At 48.3% G+C, this 10248-nt stretch overlaps 1 pseudogene; it reads left to right on the forward strand.

The window, feature by feature from the left end:
• The first annotated feature begins 219 nt into the window (after window positions 1–219).
• On the forward strand, window positions 220–9871 carry LOC148743326 (uncharacterized; annotated as a pseudogene).
• Window positions 9872–10248: the final 377 nt, after the last annotated feature.

The raw sequence follows: 10248 nt of genomic DNA on the forward strand, positions 1-10248 counted from the left end.
GTGTAGATGCGGAGATCGAATACTTTGGGAAGTGTCTGGGGGAGGTGAAGAAAAAAACGCATATGGCCGAAAAAGAAAGCGAGAAAGCGACAATCGCGATGGAGAGAGAGGAGCAACTCGCGTTTGAAAAGGCACAATGGGAAATGAAGCTTGATTACGAAACAAAAATCAGAAGAATTAGGTGGCAAAAAAGGGAAAGGGTTATTAGGCGATTTCGGAATGCACGCAAAGTTGCCAAAGCTATGAATAATGAAGTTTGATGGGTCCTTCGAACAATGGCTCTCTTTTTGGAACAAATTTTCCGCGGAAATAGACGCGACAGATCGGTCAGCAGTGACCAAGCTCGCTTATCTAAAGGAACTCCTTGTTACAAAGGTACGAGCGGACATAGATGGACTCCCGTTCAATCTTGAGGGGTACGAAAGGGCGAAGGCCATCCTAAAATCGGAGTACGGGAAAACGTCAGAAATTGTAAATGCATATGTAAACAACATCATGGGTTTGCCTACCATCACAAGCGCCAGTCCAAAAGAGATTAATGAGTTTTACAAAAAGTATCTGTTCAATGTACAAAGCTTACAGACGCTCGGGAAGTTACGTGAAGTCTCCGGAAATGTGAGGGCGGTGTTAGACAAACTGAAAGGAATAAAGGGAGACTTAGTCCGGGGACACGAAGATTGGCGAGACTGGGATTTCGCTAAACTGATTCAGGCAATTAAAAGTTGCAGAGACATAAATTCAGAAGGAGAGGAAAGCGATGGTGCGAGTGTGTCCAAGAGGAAGAATGATCGCAACGACTGGAATGCACGCGTTCCGCCGCCACGCGGAAGGTCTAATCAGGTCCAACAACAAGCAAGTGGAAGACAGATGCGCGGGTGCGTCTATTGCGATGACACGAATCACACATCCGCTAATTGCACCAAAGTTGTCGCGGTCGGAGACCGCAAACGAATTCTGAGCCAAAAACAGTTGTGTTTTAATTGTACAAGTGACAAACACAGAGCAGACAGCTGTAGAAGCCGCGGGTGTCATAACTGTCAACGCAGACATCACATGTCAATATGTGATCACCTACCAAGCGGTCACACAACGAGGGGAAGATTTATGACGGCACAAAACAAAGGAACAGAGAGAGTCGTGTATCCCGTTGTTGTCGTAGAAGTAAATGAAATCAAGTGCCGCGCACTCCTAGACACTGGGGTAGGCAGCTCATACGCGTCGTCAGCTATCCTTGAACACCTGGGAAACAAACCGCTACGAGACGAATTCAAGCGCATAGAGATGATGCTTGGGTCAACAAACAAGGTCATCGGAGTTCATAGCGTGACGATTGGCAGTCTTGACGGAAAATTCCGATTGGAAACGGAAGTCACCAGAGTGGACCGTAGTACATTGCTATCACTTGACAACCCAGGATATGCTGAGATACTGGATAAATATCCCTACTTAGATGGGGTATACATGGACGACAGAGACGAGAAGCCTGAGCTACCAGTCAACATTATCCTGGGTGCGAGCGAGTACGCGAAAATAAAGACAGAAACCATACCAAAGATCGGACGTTCCGGCCAACCTGTTGCAGAGCTAACAAGGTTCGTGTAGTACACAGCGGTTAAAATGAAATCGGTTTTATTCACGTACCTAAGAGAACTAACTAAATAATTAAACACATGCTGTATATATGCAGGTCTCGAGGGTATTACATCACACCATCACGCCTCGCATTACATCGCGCATATTTCATGCTCGTTGGCATCCTATACACTACATTCCCTCCTTTCCTAAATATTCAACATACAAATCGAAGCCTTTAAATTAAACCAGTCGCTCGATAAAAGGACAAGAAGTTGAAGATATTCAGTTCATATCATATTCAGTTCATATTCAGTTTATATGGCTTTATAACGATCGGGCGGTCTTACAGTCCGGGTCGACCTCCGAACAGGCCTTCCCACTCCGGTATTTTCATTGTCTGGGAAATGCCTAGGTTGTTCTTGAGAATCTTCAGACGTTCCAGGAATCTCTTTTGGCATCGGTACGACTGTCGTCTCTGAAATTTTGCTTGCCCCTGGGTCATCCACTCGTACTGCAGAACCTGCCTGTACCACTTGGTCTTCGTTGCCATTGGATACATCTCCGTGCTCGTTATACTTCTTTACAAACACAGTGTTTCTTTTCAGTTCAATGCCAGTCTCGTTCCTGAGCGTTACCTCTGACCCCGTCTTATGAACAACCTTAAAGGGATCAGGGTTAAAGTTGGTAGACAGCTTGTTGGTTTTCTCTGCTTTCACAAGAACCGTGTCGCCAACACTTATGCTTTTGGGCGTGGCACCCCTCTTAAGGTCAGCGTAAGCTTTTCCCTTTAATTTACATGACCAATCTCGCTCTTGCACTTCCTCGCCTGGCACACCAACTGTGTCTCTCTTTAGCTCTGGCAGCTTGGATCTCATTTCGCGACCAAACATCATATAACAGGGTGTAGTCCCTGTCGTCGTTTGCGGAGTGGATCTGTACGCCGTCAACCATACCAGCAACTCAGTTCTCCAGTTCCTTCCTTCCAAATGTGCGATCTGTATGCATTTCAGTAACGAGCGATTCTGGCGTTCCACCTCTCCATTGGCTTGTGGCCACAATGGAGTCGTTTTCTGGTGTTCGATACCATTCGTACGTAAAAAGGCTTCAAACTCTTCAGACACGAATTGGAGGCCATTATCTGTCCTTAGCGAGAATGGAAAACCGAATCTTGCAAACATGGGTGCAAGTGCTTCGATGACCTTGGAACTTGTCGTAGACTTCATTATAGCAACCTCTAGGAATCGACTATAGTAATCGACCACCACCAAAATACTCTCTCCTGTGGGTAGGGGTCCTAGCAGATCTGCTCCACAGTCCTGCCAAGGGGCACTTGGAGGAAAAACGCGAGACATCGGCTCTGGGGGGTCAAATCCAGAAGTGACCTGGCAGCCATGACAAATTCTACAAAACTTCTCAACGTCTTTGTCCATTCTTGGCCACCAAACTTTACTGCGGAGACGATACTTCGTTTTGACTATACCCTGGTGCCCTTCGTGTGCTAACCGCACCATCCTGTCGCGCAAGAGCCTGGGAACCACAATCCTTGTGCCTCGAAGCAAGAGTTCACCATACAGACATAATTCGTCCTTGACCTGTGCATACGAGGGAAGTATACACTGGTCCCAGTTCCCTGTCTTAACACATTTCTTCACCTAGGTCAATTCCTCGTCATCATAGGAAGCTTCCTCAATCTCTCTTGGTGATAGAGCAACGGGTACACAGTCCTCAACAATTGCTCTAACATAGTCATACTCCTCTTCATGGTCCACGTGATCCGAATTCAAGCGGGACAACGCATCTGCTATATTAGTCTTTCCTGGGCGGTACACTACTTTAAAATCGTACCCTTGTAGCCTTAAGACCCATCTCTCTATCCTGGCGCAAGGTCTCGAAGTACTGGAGTAGATACGTTCCAGAGGCTTGTGGTCAGTCTCCGACTCGAGGTCCTGTCCAGAAACATACATGTTAAACCGTTCACATGCCCAAACCAAGGCCAGCGCTTCCTTCTCCGTTTGACGTCAGTTAAGCTCCTTGATGCGTACGAGACAACTCTCCACATGCCTCTCTGCTGCTGGGTGAGAACTGCCCCTAAGCCAACTGGAGATGCATCACCAATGATTCGCGTTCTGCAGCCAACATTAAAATAAGCCAGTGTCTCCGCCTGGGTGATTAGACGCTTTAGTTCCTCAAAAGCTGCTTGTTGCTCATTTCCCCAGTGAAACACTACGCCCTTCCTGGTCAACTCTTGAATAGGCTTCGCTACGGACGCTACGTCTGGCATGAACTTCGAAGAATACTGGACAATACCCATAAACGATCGTACTTCGCTTGCGTCTTTGGGAGGTCTTGCATCTCTAATAGCAGCTATTTTCTCTTCGCATGGATTTATACCGTCACTAGTCAACTCATGGCGAAAGAACGTAAGCTTCGACAACCTAAACTGGCACTTGTCTCCGTTCACCGTCAACCCCACTTCACTCAGCCTATCCAACACAGCAAAAAGACGCTTGTCGTGTTCCACCACGTCACCTCCATGAACAATAAGATCGTCCGCAATGTTGGCAACCCCAGCACAACCCCTTAACACGTCTCTGATGATTTGCTGATACTTTTCTGGTGCCGATGTCACCCCAAACATCAACCGCTTGTACCGATACAGCCCTCGGTGCGTGACGAAAGTACTAATGTGACGACTTTCCTCGCTGAGCAGGATCTGGTGAAAACCCCACTTGAGATCAATCTTGCTAAACATAGTACTTCCATTCAAGTCATGTAACAGCTCCTCGACGGTTGGAATTGGATGCCGCTCCCTGACGATTGCTTCATTCGCTCGGCGCATGTCAACACAGACCCTCACGTCACCGTCACCTTTGGGAACAACCACCAATGGCGATATCCATCCTGACGGCCCCTCCGGCACTTCCTCTATGATATCCAGCCTCAAAAGCTCATCAAGCTTTGCATCAACCTTCTCTCGCAACCCAAAAGGAATCCTACGTACATGCTGCGCTACAGGCTTCACTGACTCATCAACATGCAGTTTTAATTCGTAACCATTCAAAAGACTAACACCACTAAATAACTCCTTGTATTTTCCTCTAATGCTGCCGTCTGGTCGTCCTCCGTCAACACTGTTTGCCTGAAAAGGACCAACACGTAGCAGGTTTAGCACCTCGGCAGTTTCGCGCCCCAACAGCGTACGACCATCGCCTTCAACCACTATAAATTCAGCCTTACTTCCGTCTTTAAACTCACACCCAGCGTGCGTGACATCTGCTGTAAAAGTTCCTAGGGTCGATAAAGGTTCTACGCCACCATAAGCAAAAATTTCTTTCGCAGACTTCCGAGATTCACAATTGATCCCCTTCTGCTTTAGTAATTCCCAGGTCCGCTGTCCCATAACATTACATGAAGCTCCCGAATCAATAAGAACATCTGGTACGTACACACCACCGATGATCAGCGTTACCAACGCACTTCTTTCTTCCCTGAGGTCATCCAACTGTTCCACTGAAAAGGCATAATCGGGTCTTCACTGACGAGCTGGTGTTGCAAAATCTTTTTTGTCTTCTTCTCGGGAGGCAGGTCCGCGAGTCACTAGATTTGCCTCTTGCCCCAGTCTTCCGCGTCCACGTCCACCCCGACCAAATCCACCTCTGCTATTCCTCATTCCTTTGGATCCCGACTGGGCGCCGCCTCGCTGATGGAATTGGGGGCATTTGACTTTGAAATGGCTTATCGTACAGCACTTCCCGCAAGTCTGACCTCGCGCCGGGCACCTCCAATCCTGACTAAAGTGTCCTTCCCGTCCGCAACTAAAGCACGTCTTCAATTTTCTGGGATTCTTGTTTCCATCCACTTTTCCTCTCACTGCATTGACCCGGTCTACCTGCTCCGTGTTGTATTGTTTCAGTTGTCTATCAACTGCTTCTTGGGATCTCGCAACCCGCAACAAATCAGCCAAAGTAACAGTCCCTTCCTTTTCCAGGAATTTCCGGCGCAAGTGGCTGGAGTAACACTTGTCTATGAGTTGATCCCGAATGTAGTCGTCCTCGTTAACGCCAATTTCACAAGTCGCTGCTCGCTGACGCAATCTGCACACAAACTGGTCCACAGTTTCTCCACTCTCCTGCGAAATTTGTCTAAACAAATGTCTCTCAAAAGGAACGTTTGACTTGGGAACAAAATAATTGTCAAGTACCTGAAGTGTTGCCTGAGAACTCACATCCTCGCCATCACCGGCTAATGTGAAATAAATTTCTTGAACGTCCATACCAGCAACGTGCAACAGAAGAGCTCGCTTTTGAGCGTCGTTCGAAACACCTTTTCCCGTCACGTACAAATCGAACGCTCGCTTCCATCTCTTCCACCGCTGACTTAAATTGTGTGCCTCTCCCTTCGGATTAAATGGTTCCAATCCACTGACATCTAAAGCAACTGTAGCCATTCCAGAACCATTAATAGAACTGCCAACAGCACCGCTTGTCGTTTCGTCTGATCCACCGTGTCCCGGCATCTCTGAAATAAATCCCTGGCGAAATCACTTACGAATTCCCGGACGAAACTCCTGAAACCTTGGACAAAACCTCGAAATCCTTGAAGTCCTCTAAATCTTCACAATTCTCGAAATCCTCGTCGCCAATGTAGTACACAGCGGTTAAAATGAAATCGGTTTTATTCACGTACCTAAGAGAACTAACTAAATAATTAAACACATGCTGTATATATGCAGGTCTCGAGGGTATTACATCACACCGTCACGCCTCGCATTACATCGCGCATATTTCATGCTCGTTGGCATCCTATACACTACAGTTCGGATGGACAATTATGTCACCAGGTAAAGAAGTTGACCTCTCTAATATGCTCTTGACACAGACGACAGCGGCAGATTACGAACAACTATGCGAATTACATGTTCTAGGATTGCGTGACACACCAGGCGGAGATCAAGCAGATGTTTATGAAGAATTCAAGGAACAATTAACACGAGGGCCAGAGGGGTGGTACGAGACGGGGCTACCCTGGAGAGGAAACCACCCTCCACTGCCCAACCACAGAGCGGGAAGTTTGAAGCGATTGGAAAGTACCATTCGGAAACTGGAGAAGAACGGAATACTCCAGAAATATGACGCCATAATTAAAGAGCAGCTTAACGAGGGAATAGTGGAGCGAGTGTCAGGCCCACCAGTGGGAAAGGAGTTCTATATTCCACATAAAGCAGTGGTGAGAGAGGCTGCAGAGAGTACCAAACTTCGAATCGTGTACGACGCCTCAGCCCGAGCTTCAGAGAAGGCTCCTTCTATCAACGAGTGCCTTCACGCGGGACCTCCGTTGCAGAACAAGCTTTGGGCTGTTCTTGTCCGTGCACGTTTCCACCCAGTCGCGTTAACAGGTGATATCAAGCAAGGGTTCTTACAAGTACGAATACGGGAAGAAGACAGGGATGCCATGAGATTCCACTGGATCACGGACTTGCAATCCAGGCGAGTGGAAATACTGAGATTCACGAGATCTCTGTTTGGTTTGGCGCCATCCCCGTTTCTTCCTGGGGGAGTTATCAAACAACACCTGGAAGCCTGTCGTAGAGAGAATCCGGACCTGGTGAGGGAAATTGAGAAGAGTCTATACGTCGATGACCTTATCAGCGGCGGACCCACCGTAAAAGCTGCCCGTGAAGTCAAAGCAGGCGTTACCCATGTCTTTAACCAAGCTTCATTCAAGCTGCACAAGTGGCATTCAAATGTTCCGGCAGTGGAGTCCCCTGGTGAGTCTCTTAGCGAAGATACTACATTCGCGAAAGAACAGTTGGGTGCACCTCAAGAAGGAGGGGGATCTATTTTAGGGCTTCCATGGAACAAGCGACAAGATACCATTAAAATAAATTTCCCAACTGACCGCAACCAAGTGACAAAGAGAGGGATACTAGCGAAGATGGCAAGAGTGTATCACCCGTTAGGGCTCGCAGCGCCTATGACATTGAGTGGAAAACTACTATACCGAGACGCATGTGATTTGAAAGTCGGATGGGATGCTCAACTTCCTGGTCAACTGGGAACCAAGTGGTCAAGATGGGAAGCACAGCTACCAGTGAGCATTTCCGTACCCAGAGTCATACCTCAACACTTTGAAGAGATCAGCAACATTGAGCTACATTGTTTCGGCGACGCAAGCGGACAAAGGCGTTTCTGCGGCACTGTACGGTGTCATATCTCAACCATCCGGTGATAGTGTTGGGCTGATAGCAGCCAAAGCTAGACTGGCGAAGCTAGGTCTCACCATCCCCCGCCTCGAGTTGGTCTCAGGTCACATGGCGACCAATCTCATTGTGAACGTTAAGGAAGCATTAGAGGGTTCCCAGTTGGAAATATGTTCTGCTGGTTGGACAGCAGCGTTACGTTACATTGGATCAAGGCAGCAGGGAGTTACAAGCAGTTCGTAAGCAATCGAGTGCAGAAAATCCAGCAACACCCAGAAGTAAACTGGCGTCATGTGGGTACAAAAGACAACCCAGCTGACCTTGGCAGTCGGAGCGAAAGCGTGGAAAATGAAGAGCTATGGGGGAGAGGGCCTGAGTGGCTACTAGACCGAGAGCGATGGCGAGCCGATATTAAGACAACGGCCACACCAGAGAGTCAGGCGGAAGCAAAAGTGATACGGGAAGTATTCGCTGTAGCACAAGCTAAGACAGACATCCTAGACGCCTTGCTGATCAAGTTCAACTCATGGAAAACCCTAAGGGTTTGTGCGTGGGTGACACGTTTCATGCATAACCTACGCAGCGAAAAGACGAGAAGATCTAAGGGACCACTCCCGACAGAGGAGATCGAGATGCAGCGACACCTGTGGCTAAAGCGAGCACAGGTGTGTTTGAAGAGAGAAGAACGGTTCGAAGATCATTGTGTACAGCTGAACCTAGAAGAAAACGCAAACGGGTTACTGGAATGCCGAGGGCGGATTGAGGGAGACTATCCCATTTACTTGCCTGAGTCTCATCCGTTCGCGGAGAGGATGGTTGCAGACGCGCATATCAGGACACTCCACGGGGGAGGGAGCCTCACAATGGCAAAGATTCGTGAAAGGTACTAGGTTCCCAGGTTGCGAAGCCTTGCAAAAAGAGTCGTTAAAGCCTGTAACGGCTGCAAGCGGTTCCGCGCCACAGCGTTCGCGGCTCCGCTACCAGGACAGCTACCAAGGGATCGTACCGAAGGAGAAAATGCGTTCCAAGTAGTCGGAGTGGATTTCGCCGGGCCACTGAAGTATAGAAAGGGGAGGAATCATGAAGGCAAAGCTTACATAACGCTTTACGCCTTTAGCCTGACCAGAGGTATTTACCTTGAGCTACTACCCAGCCTAGCAACGGGAGAATTCCTTCGATGCCTGAAACGGTTTATCGCCCGACGTGGCCGACCAGAGAAGATTTACTCAGACAACGGGAGTACCTTCGTGGCGGCAGCTAAGTGGCTGAAAGAAGTGATGACTGACGAACGCCTCAACGAATTCCTCTCCCGTCAGGAAATCAAGTGGAAATTCAACCTGAGCAGAGCACCCTGGTGGGGAGGGCAGTTCGAGAGAATGGTTGGATTGGTGAAGAGAAGTCTACAGAAGACCATTGGAAACGGGTTCCTAACGTGGACCGAGTTAGAGGAGGTTATACTAGACGTAGAGGTTGCAGTCAACAACCGACCTTCAAGTTACGTGGAGGACGATGTGCAGCTACCGATCTTGACCCGCCACTCCCTGTTGTTTGGTCAACCAAATGCACCACTCGAGTTGGAACCACACCGCATAGAAGACGGTGAATTACGCAAGCGAGCAAAGTATCTCAGACGATGCAAGGAGGCCGTCTGGAAACGATGGACGGGGGAGTACGTAAAGGGGCTGCGCGAACGCCATCGTCTCAAGAATCCTGGAAAGCCACACAATCCTAGTGTGGGCGAGGTCGTGCTGATCAAGTCGGACGACAAGAATCGCGGGAAATGGAAGGTCGGGATCGTCACGGAACTAATCAAAGGGCATGATGGTGTTGTTCGGGGAGCAAAGTTGCGCACAGGCACCTCACACCTAGAGCGAGCAGTACAGCAGCTGTATCCGTTAGAACTGTCATGTGATCGACCGGGAGATGGTGACAGACCTCCAACGATCGAGTTGCGCATTGAAGCGCCAGTGTTAAGGCCTTTCCGTGATGCAGCCGTCGCAGCAGGATTGCGTATGGAGGATCTTGCTCACGATGAGGAAGGGGATTGAACTGTGAACCAAACCGAAACAGATTGGATGATAACAGCGGATAGGATGCTTGAACATTCTACTTATGAACTGAACATCTGCCACTATGGCTACTGATTGATCAATGATTAGTGTGATTAGGAAAGCGATTGACAATTCTAGATGATAGATTCGTTCATAAAATTTAAGGGATAAGGTTCATTTCTCGACAGACATTTGCTCTCCGAGACAAATGGGGGGAGGGTGTCGGAAAAGTGACGTCAGCCTTGTAACCTCGCAACACGAAACCAAGGGTGGTCTTTACGATATTGTGGGTTTGTAAAAGAATAGGCTAAGATCGATACGATACGAAGCGTGTGACGACTAGAATAAAGATAGAAAAAAAAAACTACATGAGTGACTAGTGTTGCTGTACTGGGATTTCCAACACTAATCATACTAATTTGC

This window comes from Stylophora pistillata, chromosome 1, assembly GCF_964205215.1.
Source record: "Stylophora pistillata chromosome 1, jaStyPist1.2, whole genome shotgun sequence".
Lineage (NCBI taxonomy): Eukaryota > Metazoa > Cnidaria > Anthozoa > Scleractinia > Pocilloporidae > Stylophora > Stylophora pistillata.